This window comes from Castor canadensis, chromosome X (assembly GCF_047511655.1).
Source record: "Castor canadensis chromosome X, mCasCan1.hap1v2, whole genome shotgun sequence".
In the NCBI taxonomy this organism is placed as follows: Eukaryota; Metazoa; Chordata; class Mammalia; order Rodentia; family Castoridae; genus Castor; species Castor canadensis.
This window is the reverse complement of record NC_133405.1, coordinates 44,950,475-44,970,016: the sequence shown is the minus strand read 5'-3', so window position 1 is coordinate 44,970,016 and position 19,542 is coordinate 44,950,475. Positions and strand designations below refer to the sequence as shown.

The window sequence follows — 19,542 nt, the reverse complement described above, 5'->3', positions numbered from 1 at the left end:
CTAGCATTTTCATTTTCAACCATTAAGGAAATGTTTTAGTGCACAAACTTCCAAATTTCATTATTTCCAGGTTTTTAGGTGTACTGGTACTCTGTGTATCATTCTGTAAGTCAGGTGAGTAGCATTACTTTAATGCTTACACAAATGCACAAATATGATACTTAAGTTTGGCTGAACTCTAGAATATAGTAAGGTATATCAATAACCAAACAACTTTAAATAGGATTAGGTTTTTTTATGCAAACAAGGATGGACTAAAAATTTAGGTCTATTTCTCAAAGAACAACCCAGAAGTATTATTCTGAGTTCTTCATTTTCATTAAGGTGAATTTCTGAGGTAATACTGACCACTATCTTCTATTCCCTAAACAGGAGCTTATATGATTGTATAGTAATTTCCTAAGCGTTCAAGTTGTGCTCAAATCTGCTCAGTTGCCTGGGAGGAGTATTATAAGTCAGACTGGTATTAACTCCTGGCCCCTGCCTATTATGAGTTAACACATCTGAGGCAATTAGCCCATACAATAGATCTGGTGTTTTTCAAATTTGGGGGAGTCAAAGGGGGTAGATAAACCATTCCTTCAAAAGAAAACTCATGCAAACTGCCCCTATATAACACTGGAGTTACTCTGGCTGAAGCAGGGGTTAGGGATGTCTAGGGTTCCACCCAGGACCTCCTGGAACCGCAGTCCCAAGGTGACCACTGAAAAGCACTGAGGTAATCTATAACCCAGTTTGATGGTGTACAGTACAAGCAAAAGATGCAAAAGGAATTCAGAGCAAATGCAAAATCACCAAGAGTAACTACAAAGGGCTCTGTGGAGATTAGACTTATGCTGGACCGTATGTTAGACATGTGGAATGGAGGAAGAATGAAGTGCAGCCCAGGCTGGGAAACCACAGAAAGAAGGATACAGAAGAGGAAATGAAAGGACTTTGGGAGACCAGGGAGTGCCAATAACCAGGACAATAGTCTGACTAGGGCATGGAGTGTGTGTTTGCTAGAGAGGCAATGGGAATATGGGATTTGACCAATCATGCTAAGTTAACTTTGATCTGATCAGGCAGAAAACTGGGGGCAGGTCAGAAAAACAGTGCCATTGGAAAGGAAATGCAGAATAGTCTCGGAGATAATAATATCTCAGGGAGTCTGCCTTCAGCTAAGAAAACAGTTTCTGGTGAGAGCTGGCATATTTCAATTATAAAAATTAAAATATTAATTCACTTTGACAAGATAAATTGATGCCCATCCTTCTTCAATTCTTATGGAAACAAACTTAGTATTAACCCCAGGCTAGTTGCTTTGCCTCAATTACTACAAAATGGTGGCTTAATCCTGCCTGTGCCATTGTTTAATGTCTGTCAGCTGAGTATGGTGAAATGAGCAAGAAACTAAATGCTGCTAAGTTTCAGTCTTCATCTCTACCACTAACTGGCCGTATAACCTGGGGCAAATCATCTGAGTCTGGGATCAAGTCTGGGATTAGACTAATAGTAGGTCTTAACCTCATAGAAGAAATGGACCCTGAACTAAGAATTTCTGTCCCACACAATTTCCTTGGACCCTTTTAACTCTGAATTCTTTGATTTACCCTACAAATAAGAATTGCTTTCTCAGTCTCCCTGACAAGTCTGGCCATTCATTTCTTCAAGATAAGGTATGTCAAGTGTCTTCAAATATGCAAAGTCTCCTCTAATAATCCACTCCTTCATCAGAAATCTTACAATGACCTAAATCCACAATAATCTTTCCTCTTCCTACTTTCCTACATTATAAAGAATATCTACTTGACTATATTATACGTCATTTCTAAACATCTGGGCACCTAATTATACAGGATAGACCAGTAGTTCTCAACTCTATAAACCCAATACATCTTATAACAAAGATTTTGTAATACCACTGAATAAAACTTAAAAGATAGTCCCAGATGATAAACTACCTGCATGTATAATTTTTTAAATAATTTCTTATTGGGCATATAAGAGTACCAAATGGTAATTAATTTGAAATTAAAAATATTTATTTGAATATATAAATTCTTAGGGATAATATCAGAATACAAAGAGCATGTCTTCAAATTTACACAATGGTCCACTGGGACAAATACCACCCTCTCAAATAAGAAATTGTCAAACTTAGGGTCAAAACTATACAAAGACGTTAGAAAGCAGCCTTTTAAAGGCTTATAATTTATTTGGATTTAAACGTCATTGTATGTTTTTAGCTGTTCAAGATGCTACGCATATTTAACCTTTTATACATACTTGGTTTAAGTCTCAGAGGTTGAGAAATGCCTTCTACATAATCTTCAGTGCTTAGCACAGAGACGTAAACGCACACAGAAACACACGTAGTAGGCAATGCCCAAAGAGCATTCAGGTGATAAGACACCAGAGAGATCATTTAGTGATGGGTCATGGGTTGTCCAGTTGAATTAAAATCTTACGTGGATGTGAAAATAAAAATATAGATGAAAACAAGAATTGCTTTGATAGGGGAGAGGCTGTGACAACTCCTGAAGGGACTCATTGGAACCACCATTTCAACTGAATCATAATAGTTACTGTCTGATCCCTTAGAGAAGCAAAAGAGTTGCTGCTTCCTCATCTCCCTGACCTCTGAGGACTCAGTCCTTCAACACTTCTCTATCTACACTCACTCCCATGGTGATCTCATTTAGTCTCACAGATTTTTATATCTTATATATGGTGATGAGACCAAAATTTCTCTCTCTGTGAAATACCAGATCTGAATAGCCAACTATTTCCTCAGTGCATGCATTTAGAAGTCAGATCAGAACCTCAAATTTAGCATGCTCAAAACAGCCATTGAACTGGAGACATGGCTTAAGTGCTACACAGAGCACCTTCCCAGCAAGCACAAAGCCCTGAGTTCAAACCACAGTACCACCAAAAACTAAACCTGAGCTACTGATGACCTTTCCACAAACAGATTTCACTCAGTCTTGCCCATCTCTGTGTGTTCCAGTGGCTTTAACCAAAAATCCTGGCTTCGCTCCTCCTCCTTTCTCACATACTGCACATGCAATTCATCAGTAAAACCTAATGGCTCCACTTACAAAACAGATATCTAATTCAACTACTTCTTACCACCTCTACTACTACCATCCTGGTTCAATGCACTATCATCTCTCATATGGACAAATGAAATAGTTGATTTAATTTCCCTGCTTCCACCTTCTATCCCTGTAATAAATTCTAAACTCAACAGCCATTTTAAAATGTGGGTTGGATTACATCATTCCTCTGCTCAAAACCTTTCACAAAATCCCCAAATGATTCCCTCAGAATAAAAGCTAAAGCCCTTACTATGACTTACAAGCCTACATGATCTTTCCTCTGACCTCAAGTTTCTGACTTCACTTCCTATTACACTCCCTTTAGCTCATTCTGCAGTGATATCACTTTTTCCTTAATGTTCCTGGGACATATCAAGCCTGCCTCAGGGTCTTTATACTTGCTATTCTTTCTGCCTGGAATGTTCTCTCAAATACCTGTGTAGGTTATTTTTTTACCTCCTTTTTGTCTTAACTCAAAAAATATACTCTTAGTGAGGCCTTCTCCAACCACTCTGTTTCCTTTCTTGCTTTATTTTTCTCCTTAGCAGTTTTTGCTAATATACAATAGGTTTTATTTTTCATGTTGTCTATGTCCCTATTCAAACACAAGCTCTATAAGGCAGAATTTGTTTGCTACTAAAACAGCCACCAGACAAGTACCTTTATGTGTTAGCTGGTCAATAAGTTTGTTGAATACGAAGGTAATGAAATTGTTCTGAACCTAAAAAGTAAAAGCGTATCCTTCGAAGTACAATAACATGAATGTACTTAACCTTAGTCATCACCTGCCCATGCCAACATTCCAGGAAATACTATGCTATTAAAATCCATGGTAATTAAAATAAATTTGCCCAAGTTATTGGTTGCTTGATAGAAAGTATGAAACTGGAAAAACTGCTTAGTGCCGAGGGTAAAGATTGGTATTATAAAAGCAGGAAAGTTACACAATTTGTACTAGGTACACTTTCACACTTTCACTGATTACTTTTATGAAGATATGCTGTCCTTCCACATATGGAAAGTATACTGCTGCCCCACTGTTAGTGGACATGAACTCTTGAGTTGTGCTGCCTTGAGATCAGGTAATGTATTTGTACATCAGGAAAGAGCAGGGCAGAACCTTCAGTCATACTCCTGTTGAAGTTTATCATTCCATATAGGGATCATTTTTATAACCACCTCCTGAGCATTTAGTATGTGGGAGGCACTGTGCCAAGTCTCTCAGATGTATTATCTCATTTAATCCTTCAGAAAACCCCTTTGAGGTAAAGCCCTCATTTTACAGAGACTCAAAAGAGATAAAATATTTGACCAAAGTCAGCACAGTTGAGAAGGGATTTGGACCGAGGCCTATCTCATTTTAAATTCCATACTTTTCTTTCTATTGCCTATGATTCTGGTCATACTGGAACAATTTAAAATAAGTAAGAGTGACAAACTTTATGTGTGAAAAAAGTCCTTACAACAATTTTGAGCACTTAGATATTTTACAGAGGCAAAAAATTTGTTAGATGTCCAGTAAATCCCAGAAGTTTTAGTGAAGAATCATGTATAATTTTATTTTTTGCTCTGAGCTCAAGTTTAATGATAAGTATTTCATTCCAGTTACTTCAAACACCCTGAGAAAGGTTAAACACAAAAAGCATTAGTGATACATTAAGCTCTAGTGCCCAAAGTAAACAAACACTACATACTGATTAAAGTCTGAATTTAAAAGACGAAATCACCTCCACCAGGAGCATGTGACACAACACCAATTTAAGAATGAAAAAGAAAAACTGATAAACTGAAGCTGATTAATGCCAAGATATTTTTTCAAAAGTCTTAGAAAATGTGCTAAATCAAGCAAGGATCAATGCATCTGCCAAGCTGAAAGGCACAGTAGTAACTAATTTCATCTGTCTTTGATATTAAGATCTTATGAAAACATTAAATATCAATTTGAAAATCAACTATGTAAGTGCTATTTGAAGAGATTACATTTTAAAGTCATATATTATTTAAGAATAATTTAAATACAAAATAGGTAATTTTTCTGCAAAGATTAGTTGTATCTATGAAACATTAAATCAGAAAACAATTATGAAAGTTTCAAAAGATTAAACAGATAAGAATGCTTATTATATTTTAAAAGATCATATTTCTAAATAGATGTTGCATCACCAAGACTTTTAGAAAAGGGTGGAGTGCTTTAATCGAAATCTTACTTTTCTTTCACACACTATTAAAAACTTCCAAATGACTTAAAACATACAAGAGAAAGCTCAAATACTATGACTTTTAAGTTGCATTTGGTAAATGAAATAAAACTTTAAGAAGTTATATTGCAATATCGTTAACTTCACACTTTAATATGAAAACTTACAAAATTGTTAATATCTTAAGAAAATAAAGGCATTTAAGAATTCCCAGCAGAATCTCTTGCTATCAGATAGTCTGTAAGATTGAATCATCCCATGAAATAAATATCAAACTGCTGTTGTCAGTCTCACTTAACTAAAAATTGTTATACTGTAAATAAAGTGCAAAACAAAAGCCTAGAATGAATGTATTCTCCATGTCCCACACCAACACATTACACCTGTGCCTAGTTATTTTTGACTGAAAGCATTTTACAGCTATGACTGATCTTTGGGTGCGTCTCTCACAAGATTAACCAAACCTGTTTACCACCTGGAGCGGTATTAACTCCTGAAGTTGCCATCCTACCAGTCTCTTCCCAGCTTTTCCCAGCAAAGAAAGCACCTTCGCAGCCATGTTGAAGATGCTATTTCATGCTCTAATGTAAGTTTCCTCCCTCCCACAATGCCTTAAGAACAACCCCAGGATTCATCAGATAATGTTTTTTCTAGGTCATAGGTTGCTATATATAATTGGGATCCTATCTCTATATGTTGAAATATGGAGATCTAGGAGACAATGTTCTGTTTGTACACTTTACATACACTGTCTATGATTATATATCTATTCCTCATTTTAGTAATAGAGACGATTGATTTTTAAATATGTAGATTTCTTAAGTTAGAAATTGACTGTATATAATCCAAAGCCTAAGGAATTTTGAAGAGAAATTGTGCTAGAAAATAGCACTTATTGGCAAAGCATGATGTTACAATCCAACTTTATTAAATGAGAGAAAAACTAAGTCTGGGAGTTAGGTATTTAGGGAGAAATACAAATGGTTCAATGATGTAAGAGGCAGATAGCACAATGACAATATCATGGTTCAACAACTGCTGCTAAGGAGTAATTGCTATAGGTCCCTGTACACAAAACCTTGCTGCTAAAATAAACTGCCCAATTATACCATGGCGTAGACTTGCATTTTGTTCATACTTATAGGTATAATAAATGTGTTTTCTTCAAGTAAGGAATATACAGAGTATATATCTATAATTTATACATTTATCTCCTGTCATCGTACATATTTATTATCATAAAGTAATACAACTGAGGGCTGCCAACAATGAGTGCAGGATCCAAAATCTCTAATAAGCAGTACTCCCAACAGGACTAGCATTGTATCACAGTGAGAATTTTGCAAGTAGGACTTTTTTTTAACCACATGACCTGCCCTCCCCATTTTCTAGAAGGGAAGGCAGTTCAATAGGATGGCTCTTTGCCAGTGTTGCTTCTCAGTACTTTATACTGCTAAAAGTTAGTCACAACACAGTCAAACTATTTCTTATACAGTGGCAATTAAGCCACTAAAATTCAGCTGCCTAATTGCCCTCCAGCGAAACTGTATTGTGGTTTCTTAAAGAGCTCAATGTGCTCATCAGTAGTAGGCATATCTTGTGAGACAATACTAAGAACTCAAAGACTGATAAATCAGTTAAATATTGAAAGCTTATAGTCAATGCTCACATATTAGCACTAGTAAAGAAAAGAGCATATATTCCAAAGATAGAAAATAGTGCAAAATGTCATTTTTATCCTTAACATTTCATGATGGATGTATCTGACATTTCAGAAATTAACAAATTCTTAACTGAAGAAGGAAGCCATACAAAGCTAAATACACTAATGTTAACATCTCCATGGCTGGGATAGGAATACGTTCCATGCTGTTCTCTCTCATCATATTCATTCTACACCTGGCCCATGCTTCACTAAGGTGAGTGAGGCCAGGGTGATAAATGACATAATTATTTCCATTTTTAAACATATTTTGGGATAGTTGAGGCAAAGTTATGACCATTGATGGAGAACCTCAAAAGTGCTACAGGGAACTATGTGTAAACTCTTGAACACAACTGGTCAGATGTTCTGCCAATGCTTTGACAAATCCTATTTTTCACTTTGATAGTTTTTTCTCTTCTAGCCAATCTAGAATTGGATTGGGTAAGACTAATTGCTGCAGGCCGATGCTATAAACACGTATGTGTGTGTGTGTAGGTGTGTATGTATAGAAGAAAACAGTACTCTCCATGGGAAAATAACTTTAGAAGCTTGATATACTAGCCTTCACAAAGTACCACAGTCTGCCAATTTCCAAAGGAAATGCTAACCTTACTGATATGGCTGAATTCAGAGAAAGCTAATTCTGGCTTGCTGATGAAAATCTACAGCCATATATATTTAAGATTCTTCTAATGCAGGCTAATCAGTGAACTTCAGCACTTATCTAGATAAGATTAAGTCTTTTGAATTTCATTATGCCTGGAAATCAAAAATAGTTATTACCACAAAAGAACTACAATATATTCTATTCATAACCTATTATAATGGAAGCAACTATCAGAAGGCTAGAAATACCAGAGAGACAGCATGAGAGCTGCTTAGCTATCAGACCTGGGACAAATTAAATAGCTTCTCATGTATAAAATAAAGTTGGATTCAGATTTTAAGATATCAAAGACCAATTTAAAAATATTTAAAGAGGGTGAGAGGAAATGACACAGAGCTGCCAATTTTTGCCAGGCTTGGATATTTAAAAAGCCCTACCATTTACTATAACTATCATTTTATAAAATAAAGACTGTGTTTATCTCCCCCCAAATTAGAAGGATATATCCTATGAGAAGCAGCAACTCTTTAAACTTAAAATATTTAGCTTTAAAAACCTCACAACCTAGTGTTCTTTTCCTCACTTCACCATGAACTTGTGAAAACTTCTTCACCAGCCAGCAGTGGTCTAAAGATCAACATATTTGGGAACCACTAGACTAGGTAATTTCCAAGGCCCAAGGTTAAACACTATAATCTTTAAGTTTCAGTGTTTTTTTTATTCCATATCATGGTCTACAGTAGATGCCTCAGTGATGGGTAGTGCTGACAAATTTATGAAGATCAGATATATACTTAAATCAGTTTGAGAAATAGCCACTAAACTGGAAGAAGCTATGATTTACTGAGGCAAATATAAACTGCTACAGATTACTACTTCCTCAGTAGTAATGAGCCATTGATTGGGTGCTTGCTATTACATTCATTTTTAAGATGAGGAAACTGAGGCAATGGAACACTGAGAAGCTTGCCAAAGACACAGAGCTTATACACCTTAATAGTCAGAATTTTAGCTCTAATCTGTGACTCCATTTTTGGGTATAACTCAAAGAGAAAGAACTTATTAGGATTTTAGTTACCACTTGCCTTTTTATAAATGAATAGCAAATGGTTTAAATTTTAGAAGCCGCATAGAATAAAACGTTTTCCTATTTTACTTTTACAAATATTGCCTTTTTAACACCACCATAAATACTAATGGGGTTTTCCACTATAAAAAGAGTCCACATGCTGGTTAGTGTAGTCCCATAATTTTATCAAAAATTCAATACAATTACACACTTAGAATTTCTAAAGGATGCAGACTTACAGATTTCCTCTTTTAAAGAAGAACACGTATAATCTTCTGCGGTTTCAATCTGTAATAAGAGAAAACATCTATGAATACACTTTCGTGGTAAATGAACCTCTGTAAAAGAAAGGTCAAGCACTGTTTCACATTTTCTGTAAACCTTAGCTCATGATAAGACAGGCACCAAAGGAAAAATAAGATATTACTAAAGATGAATGCCTGAGGAGTACTCCTATTAGAATCTCAGAAAAGTTAACTAAGCTAGACTTGAAGACTCTATGCAAACATGGCAAGAGACAGAAGTCATGATCTTAATGGTTTTATTTACACCTTTGATTTCCCCACTGTCGGGATCATAACCAACTTTAGAGATGAAATACCATCTGACCACAGCAAACTCATCAACCTACCAAGAAAAGGCACCCCACTCCCAAATGCCTGTAGGCATCCAGCTATTTTCCTATCAAAACCAAAAATACTTTCCTTTAAACAATGCAAGATTCTTTTCAAATACAAATGCAGTACTTGTGAAAGTAGAAACCCAGACCTTCCTTAAATTCAAAAACAGATCATTTGTGTGATATTCTTTAACACGAATATACCAAAAAAAGTTTTTTAAGGGTCAGTCAATGGTTGAGGATTAACCTATTTTGGACAACGAAGGGGAAAACAAGTTACCACTGAATACTCAGAACAGTAAAATAGGGCCCTTTATGAATTCCATACTGCTTATTTACATTTTAACACCACTGGGGCATCCTGGGGATGATGTTATTATTCTGAAGTTTTATTCCATTCAGCAATATTCAGCACCACTTGTGTACAATTATGTTATGAGAACAATCCTCCAAGTTTCTTTTTAATCTAGATATCCCAATGGAAGTCATAAACGACAAACATCCACATAACTGTAATCACCACACTAACTAGCTGGTACTAATTCAAGTCATTAATTTTCTTCTTTGACACTATCACAAAGGTGAAGGAAAGAATGATTTATACCTAGACCTATCACTAACAGATGATGCCTTTTATTATATTTAATAGAGCTACTTTCAACTTTAAATTAATATCCACAGTCTGCTTTGAGGTAGAGAGTACTACAGACAGTATCATTCTAAGTCTGAACACAAATGGTTAAGACTAATTATAAACAGAAGTTGTACTATTTATTTATTATTTTCTTACTTTTCTCCCATTTGCTATTAACATCAAGTGGGAAACCCTGCATATACATAATTAAAATAAAATCCAAAGAGCTCCAAGGTGAATGCTGAAGAAGAAAACCTTCATAGTTCTATATACAAATTATATTATTTCCCCTAGTGATAATTCTGATAACTGAAAAGTGATAAAACATCCTTCTATAAAATAATTTAAAGATCTATAGGTGATGAGGAGTGGGAGAGAAATGATGGCCAAATACACAAAACTATCCGTAAGTTTGCTAAATCTGGAATACAATTCCATCAATAAATATTTGCGAAGGATAGTCAACATCTGACCCATGCTATCAAAGAGGAAGAAACTGGAAAGGATGATCAAGTGTCAGAGAACTCTCTCAGCTAGATGAGCATTCCGGCTTCATCCTTATACTCGCTTCCGGTCTTATAGTCCTAAATCAACTGGGGAGGAAAAGCAACTCTCAGAGGCTCTTTACTACAACAGAAAAGATGTTTCTCAGTGCCCACATCCTTAAAGCCCTTTTTTTTCATCCTAAGAAAGAGGGGTTGGGGATGTAGCTTAGTGGTAGACCACGTGTTTGGCATGTACCATCCTGGGTTAGATTCCCCAACACATGTTCACACGAGTGCGTGCATACACATATGAATGCACAAAGAAATGAAAGCAATGCTACCCATCAGAGAAAAGATGCCAAATTGTTTTCTAACCTAACTCAATGACCCTGCACTCTCCTCTCTCCTAGCCTCCTCCCATGAAACAGTGCCCTCCTAAGTCATTCCATTAAAATAAATTGAATAAATAATTTAATATAAAAGAACTAAGTAGATTACCACCATACAGGTTCTATTTACAAATACAAATAATCAGGGAAAATGATGACTTGGCTAAAATCAAAATGAAAATGATGCAGGCTATTCACTTTCATAGATATTCAAATATTTTGTAATTTTAGAAAGGTGGAATGTCTTAGCTTAACAAAATTTGAATACACTGAAGCATATAATGTTTGTTTCTACTTAATAATATACTGGCAGCATGGAAAAAAGATAATATGGCATCAACAGTTTATCATCTTACAATTATGGAAGAAGACAGCACTGAAAAAAACCCAACTATCCAAATGCCAGAGAGCAAAAAAATGTCCACACAGCTAACAGGAGAGTAAAATGTGATAAAAAAAAAAAAAAGAAGCAAACAGCGATACAGATACAAGGGAGTGCTGTTCAACTTCAGACAACCCTCATATTTGGAGACAGTCTTTAAAACAAGCCATTAACAAGTTTGGTTTAGGCCCTCTCTGTAAATAAATTAGTCTGTTAATATTTTGAAACATTCTTAGTCAACACTAAACTTGTGATATCATCTGTTGAAAATGTTTCAAGCATGATGATTTGTCCCTCTGTATTTAATGTCTTAAGGACCAATCTTAACAAGTTTAAAATAGGATGGTTCAAAACAATGGGAAAATATTAACAAAGTCATTAGCACATAAGGTTCAAATCTAAAAGTAAATTCTGGCAAGTCCTTTCAAAGTAATTTCCTAAGCAGTAGTCTTTCATAGTTCTTATTTTAGAAGTAATTCATATACTGGCACATAGTAGTAAATGAAAAACTGCCTTAGTAAAATAGAGCTCAAAGTCTAGAAATATCAAAAAATAATAATATAGGTACAAGACAGTATGCATGGTTCTATTATACATACTATGAGCACTGCTTATCCATAAATTAACAACATGTACACCAAATATTAAAGCTAGTTACTGCTAGGTGGTAATTATAAGTGAATTTTATGTTTTTGTATTTTTGTGCTGATTTAGTATCTTCCAAATATTCCATAAATAACTATACTTAAAAATGATTTTTAAAAAATTATAAAGAACAAGATAATGACTCAGTTAAAGCAAGACAACAATCCTATGTTAGTGAAACTACTAGACAGTACTGCTCAGACTCTAAGCTGTGGAAGAATATTCCTTTTCCCCTTAAGAATATATGTGCATGTAAATATTTCAGGGGGCTTAAATGGTTATAAGATTGTGGGTTACTTTGTTCACAAATATTAAAGCATATTAAAGACAAAACTTAAGTACAACTATCCAAAATCTATTCTGTAGAGTGAAAAGGATATGGACATAATTCCAAACTGTCATAGACTAGAATGTTGCTTCATGGAAAAGGTAGACTTTTTAAAAAGTATTTTCCAATATTCAAACATTAAAAATACATTAAAGTGAAAGTATCCTTTTTAATGCATAAACATACAATTTTAAAAACTTTTATCTCTTTTTTATTAGCATATATTAATTGTACAAAGTGGTTTCATTGTGACATTTCCATACATGCAAATAATGTACTTTGATCACATGTACCCCCTATTACTCTATCCTACCTCCCTTCCCATTTTTAAATAATTTTTATTTGGCAGTACTGGGATTTTGAACTCAGGGGCTTGATCTTGCTAGGCAGGGGCTCTCTTGGTCGATCCACCTGCCCAGCCTATTAAAGAATTTTAACAGGTTTCATTATTTTATTTTCATACATGTGTATGAAGTACTTTGATCATATCCCCCCGCCAAGCTTCTCTTTTCACTCCCACTGTTTCTCACTCCCCAATCAGTTCCGCCTTTTACACGCATGTCATTCATTTTGTTTTTTAGGTCTAGATTCTGCACATGAGAAAGAAGATAAAGTATTTGTCTTCCTCAGACTGGCTTATTTTACTTAATATGATGATTTCCAGTTCTGTCCATTTTCCTGCAAATGACCTAATTTCATTGTTCTTTATGGCTGAAAAATATCCATTGTGTATAGGTAACATTTTCTTTATCCATTCATGTGTTGATGGGTACTCAAGCTGATTCCATAGCTTGGCCATTGTAAATAGTGCTGTATAAACATGGGCGTGCAGGTATGTCTCGTATATGATGACTTACATTCCTTTGGTTATATGCCCAGGAGTAGTATAGCAGGATCACATAGTAGTTCTATTTTTAGTTTTTTGAGGAACCACCAGGCTGATTTCCATAATGGATGCACTAATTTACATTCCCACCAACTTGAGCCATAACTCCAGCCCTTTTTTCTATGGTTATTTTGGAGTTAGGGTCTTGCTTTTTTGCCCAGGCCAGCCTGGACAGCAATCCTCCTATGTTAAGCTTTCTGCCATAGCAACTATGCTCAGCTTTTTCTCCATTGAAATAAGGTCTTGCAAACTTTTTTGCCCACACTGGCCTGGAACTACAATCCTCTCAATTTCAGCCTCCCACAGATTGGGCTGTTTGTTTTCTTGATGATAGCCAGTCTGACTGTGGTGAGATGGAGTCTTAGTGCAGTTTTAATTTGCATTTCTTTTGTGGCTAAGAATGTTGAACATTTCTTCAGGTGTTTATTGGCAATCTGTGTTTTTGCTTTTGAGAACTCTCTGTTCAATTCACTTGCCCACTGACCAATTGGATTGTTTATTCTTTTGTTGTTTAACTTTTGGAGTTTTATATATATATTCTGGATATTAATCCTTTATCCAATAAATAGCTGGCAAACATTTTTCTCCCGTTCTGTAGTAGAGTCTCTTGATTCTGTTGCTTCCTTGGCTGCGCAGAAGCTTTCTAATTTGATACAATCCCATTTGTCAATTTGGGTTTTTATTTCCTGAGCAATTGGATGTCTTCTCAAAAAGGCATTTACCTATGCCTGTTTCTTCAAGGGTCTTCCCTGTGTTTTCCTCTAGTAGTTTCAAAGTTTTAGGCCTTACATTGAAGTCTTTGATGCATTTTAAAGTAATTTTTCTACAGAGTAAGAGACAGAGATCGAGTTTCAGACAGACAAAAAAAATCAGTGAATGCTAACACTGGTGTGCAAAAGTTCAAAGCTGAAAATTGGATATTGCATGGTCTCAAAGTACCTCCCCAAATATGCATTGATGCAATAAAATATACTGTAATTGTTAATATTTATTACAAAGGGGAAAATAGTAACATTACTGCAGAGAAATACAGTTGATATCTTAACCAGGTGGTCAGTTACCATCATCAATTATAAGGCACCTCAACATCACGCAAGCTCTGGTATTATGTGCTGTGAAGGGCACATTATTTCTGTGGTATTCTTAGAAAGGAAAAACCGTAACTCACAGTGGTGAAACCTGACAGATACTGCCTTAGGCAAATGACCAAATTTAGCATCACAGCAGTAAGATGTAACATCATATCCTTCTCCCCCCATAAGACGCATGCAGAAGGGCACGTTGTTTCTGTGGTAATTTTGCACAAATTGCATAATCTCAATCTGATCATGAAAGACATCAGAGACACCCAAACTGAGGACATTCAACAAAGAAACTGACCAGTACTCTTCAAAATTGTCAAGCTCTGGGACTGGGTATGTAACTCAGTGATAGAGTGGTTGCCTAGCAAGTGCAAGGCCCTAAGTTTGATCCCCAGCACTGCAAAATGAAACAATAACTAAAACACACACACATACCAGAAAACTCCACAAAACTGTCAAGGTCCTGAAAAAGAGAGACAGACTGAGGAATGGTTGTGGGTTAGAGGAGATGGGATTCTGGAATGGATAGTGGATCAGAAAAAAAGGAAGTTAGTAGAAATTTTAAGAAAGCCTGTGGTTTAGTTAACGGTATTGTGCTGATATTAATCGTGTTGACAATTGTGCTATGGATAGAATTATAGAAGATGTTAATAATAGAAGTTGAGCAAAGGGCCACAGGAATGGTTATTATTTTTAAAACTCTTTTGTAAAAGTTTTAAATTGATTTCAAAAAAACAAGTATGCCCTCTAAAAAAAGAATATACCATTTCACATTCCCATCAGCAGTCTATCAACATGCCCATTTCCCCATATCCCTTCCAGCCCCGGACTGAACTGCATGGTAAGTGCCAAAAAGAGTTTCACTGTGTCTTTCATTTTTAGCCAATAAACTGTAAAATATTTCACTGTATCTGAACCCTTTATATTAGGGCCTTGTTCAAGTCCTTTGCCCATTTTTCCACCTAAGTGGAAAAAACATTATTTTGTTGGCTCATTAAGAGCTCTTTTTATATTAGTAAGCCCTTTTTCTGAAATAAATATTTTTCCCAGTATACCTCTTCTTTTCATTTTGGGTGCTTCCTTTGGACAAAAATTACTTTTTAAGTTTTAGGTAGCAAAATAAATCTTCGTTGTGCCTTCTGGGTCATATTCAGATTTCGAGATTATAAAAACTTTCCCTCATACTTCCTAAAAGTGTTATAACCACATCAATTATAGAACTTTTAGGGGTATAGGTAGGAACGTGGGGATGTCTGTTCATATATACAACAAATTTACTTTTCAGAAAGGCTATACTTACTTATATTCCCATCAGCAGTGAGTATTTTACTATAAAATAATTTTATTATTTTAATAGGCAAAAATATCTACTTAATCTGTACTCTGCCTTAAAAACTGCCAGAGCACATTCTCTGAAGTTCTCTTGCTTCAGAGACTTTATTCATGCTCTTCCTTCTACGTAGGATTTTGCTCAAAAGTTTGCTTTTCTAGGATACTGTCACTGATACCTTAATCTAGAATTTGTATCCTTCTTTGAATGCTTACAGCTCTTCTTTCACGGTCCTTAAATTCTATATTACCCTGTAATATTTATGAAATTCTCTTACTAAAACTATACTTACCTAAAACTATCACCTAAAACTATAAGGTCATTCAGAGCAAGGCAACATCTTATTACCTCTGTATCCTACTTTGTCTTGTAAATAGCATCAAGTAGTTCCTAGAACAAATAAAAGGAAGTAACTCTTACAGGGGATATAGCTGATTTGAGCCATTTTTTATCCCTCAGAGTTAACATCAACCTTCAATTCATTTGTTTGCAATTATTTTAAGCTCTTTTTTTAGGTTATCAACTTTAACAGATATTTTGGGAAAATATGACAAGAAGCTACCATTAAATTTTAGAAAGATGAGACTATTTTAGCCAGACAAGATCCTTGGTTCTACTCATAATCCATGAATTATTTTTTGAGTGTTGGAAAAACATATAAATTGTATATCTAGGACAAGAGTCAATAACTCTTTGCATGCTTAAATCTGCAGTATTCTGATAAAATTTTATTTTATCAGCTTTCAGTCAATGCTTATTTATATACTAGACCTATATCTTCATCTAAGCTCAACTGACAGAATCTAGTTTGCTACCCCCCAAATAGCCAACCCTAGCTAATAATTCTATTAGAGTCCATTTTGTTACATACGTTTTCCCCCTATAATTGTTATGCAGATTAAGAGGTCTATTAAGTGCCTAATCTACAATGTGAGTATCATGCTTCTCCCAGAACACAAAGATAAACTGCAGGCATATAAATTCTACTTCTTACCAACAAGGTTACAGAATTTCAGAGATAAAGTAAGCATTAAAATGAAAACCGTGAACTAGTTTTTAAAGAGAAACTTTTCTCAGGAATGAATCAAGAGGATATCATGCTAGTAAAATAAGCCTGGCACAGAAAGATAAATACTACATGATAACACATATGTAAGGACCAAAATAGCCAAGTTCATAGAAGCAGAGAGTAAAAAGGCAGTTTATGGGGAGATGGGGAGAGGAAGAAACAGCTTTGGTCAAAGGGTACAAAACTTCAGTTATACAAGATGAATAATTACTAGTGATCTACTAAACAATATGGTAACTGTAGTTAAAGATGCTATATTATATACTTAAATTTTTACTAAGGGAATAGATCTTACGTTAAGCGTTCTTACCACCAACGCACAAGTAATGATAACAACAATAATTAAGAAGATGGGAGGAAATTTTCAGAGGTGCTGGATAGGTTTATTTCATATATTATGGTGATGTTTTCATAGTGTATACTTATCTTTAAACTCATCAAGTTACATACATTAAATCAGTACAGAATTTTGTATGTCAATTATACCTCAAAGTTTAAAAAATAAAGGACAGGATATTTATTAATTATTATCTATCTGTGGAATAGTTTTCAAAGCCAATTTTTAATTATGCCATTATAATCATTCTCCAATTTTAAATGAATATAAATTAGAACATGTAGCAATGAGGTTACCAAACAAGTCAATCCATTTTTTTTCCCCGCAGCCTCTACAGTGTACTCTACCTGTCAGTTTCGCTCGATGATGCTTTTCTTGTTCTGCTACCAGTGACAGACAACAGGGTGACGGAGACAGGAAGCACTGGGGTGCATACTAACATGAGAAATCCTGGGTGATTTATTCTACCCATTTGCTCTTTTAACTGATGCTTAGTTCAATCTATACAGTTTCTCTTTATCTCAGCTTTCAAATTCAGTTTAAATATTTACCTTTCGGAAAAGTGTCGCTATTTAATTTTTCCTTAGCCACTAATGCACACCTCCCTGATATTTAGTGAGAAAAATCATCTATTTTTTTAAGTTGAAGCAAAGGTCTATTTTAGCATAATAGGATAAAGTAGGGAGACATGAAAAAAGAGGGAGAGAACAGCGCCACCTGCCTGAAGTGCAGGGATGGGAGATGAGCTCCCAGAATCTACCAAAGCTAGAGAGATTTTCAACATCTGGTCCACAAAATGAAAAACTGAAGGCAAGGAGAGGGCTTTGAAATTCCACTTGTTTTTTAATAAAAAATTTTTAAATCTTGAATTTTAAGTAGGGGTGTACTCTAGGGTAAAATAATTCAGTATAAAACAAATTATGGGGTTGGCAGAGTGGCTCAAGTGGTAGACCGCCTGCCTAACAAGTGTGAAACCCTGAGTTCAAACCCCAGAACCGCAAAAAAAAATATTATGGAGTGAAAGATTTAGTTGGTATTGAAGTAATTCAACTATTCTTTACCTATGTTGCAAGATTTCAGTAAGAACTAAATAAAAAGATTGAACAAGATGAAAACTGTAATTTTAAAACGTTCACTTGGTCCCCAATGACTACAGAAGATAAAATTGAGTCCGAAAAATAAACCAAGGAAAACACCAAAAATAAAACCAAGGAAAAATTTTCTTTATGAGTTCTCAATATATCAACTATATTTGTTTGTTTGTTTATTTATTTAATTATTGTGCTGGGGATTGAACCGAGGGCTTTGCACATGATAGGCAAGCACCCTCAACCCTTTTTGTTTTTATTTTGCTATTGAGACAGGATCCCATTACTACTTTTGTCCAGCTGACCTCAAACTTGTGATCCTCCTGCCTCTGGCTCCTGAGTAGCTGGGAAAACAGGTGTGTACAAGCTGTCAACTGCATTTACTGGCACAAAACAGATATGAAGTTTAGTGGAGCGGAACAGAAAACCCAGATATAAATCCATCCAGCTACACCCACCTGACTTTTGACAAAGGTACAAAAAACATATGATGGAGAAAAGACAGCCTCTTCAACAAATGTTGCTGGGAAAACCGAATATCTACATGTAGAAAACTGAAACTAGATCCACGTTTGTCACTCTGTATAAGTATCAACTCAAAGTGGACCAAGGACCTTAAACCTAAAACCTGAAACCTTTCAAGACCTGAAACCTTGAAGCGAGTGCAGGAAAGAACAGGGAATACACTGGAAGTCATGCATAGGCAGACTTCCTAAATAGAACTCAAAAGGCTCAGCAGCTAAAAGAAAGGATGGACAAATGGGACTACATGAAACTAAAAAGCTTTTGCACAACAAAAGAAATGGTCTACTAAATTGATAAGTCTGCCCACAGAATGGGAGAAAGTCTTTGCCAGCTATGTATCCGACAAGGGACTGATAACCAGAGAGCTCAAAAAATAAACTCCCAAAAAACCAATGACCCAATGAAGAAATGGACAAATGAGGTGAACAGAGCTTTTTCAAAGGAAGAAGTCCAAATGGCTAAAAAAAAAAAAAAAAAAACCACACATGAAGAAATGCTCACAATAATCCCTGGCCATAAAGGAAATGCAAATCAAAACCACATTAAGATTCCACCTCACTCCTGTTAGAATGGCTACCATCAACAACACAAACAACAATAAATATTGGTGAGGATGTGGGGAAAAAGGAACCCTCATACACTGCTGGTGGAAATATAAAATAATACAACCCCTATGGCAAAGAGTATGGAGATTCCTCAAAAAACTAAAAATAGAAATGCCATATGATCCAGCAATACCACCCCTAGGGCTATACAAAAGAATGTAAGTAAGGTTACAGCAAAGGCACCTGCACATCCATGTTTACTGCAGCATTATTCACAATAACTAAGCTATGGAAACAGCCAAGATGTCCTACTACTGATGAGTGGATCAAGAAAATGTGGTATTTATACACAATGGAATTTTATTCAGCCACAAAGAAGAAGGAGATTTTGTCATTTGCAGGTAAATGGATGGAACTGGAGAACATCATCTTAAGTGAAGTTAGCCAGGATCAGAAGGCCAAAAGCTGCATGTTTTCTCTTATATGTGGAATAGCGACCTAATACAAATACAGCAATATTATGAAAAACAGTTCAC

At 35.3% G+C, this 19,542-nt stretch overlaps 1 protein-coding gene across 4 annotated transcripts in view; it reads right to left on the bottom strand.

Moving 5' to 3' along the window:
* The window catches only part of Acsl4 (acyl-CoA synthetase long chain family member 4), a 93,488-nt gene that overhangs the window by 43,786 nt on the left and 30,160 nt on the right, over positions 1-19,542 (bottom strand). For all 4 annotated transcript variants that reach the window (XM_074063338.1, XM_074063340.1, XM_074063339.1 and 1 more), the window contains exon 2: positions 8,902-8,950. The gene's annotated coding sequence lies outside the window, so the exon portion shown is untranslated. The remainder of the gene's footprint in view (positions 1-8,901; positions 8,951-19,542) is intronic.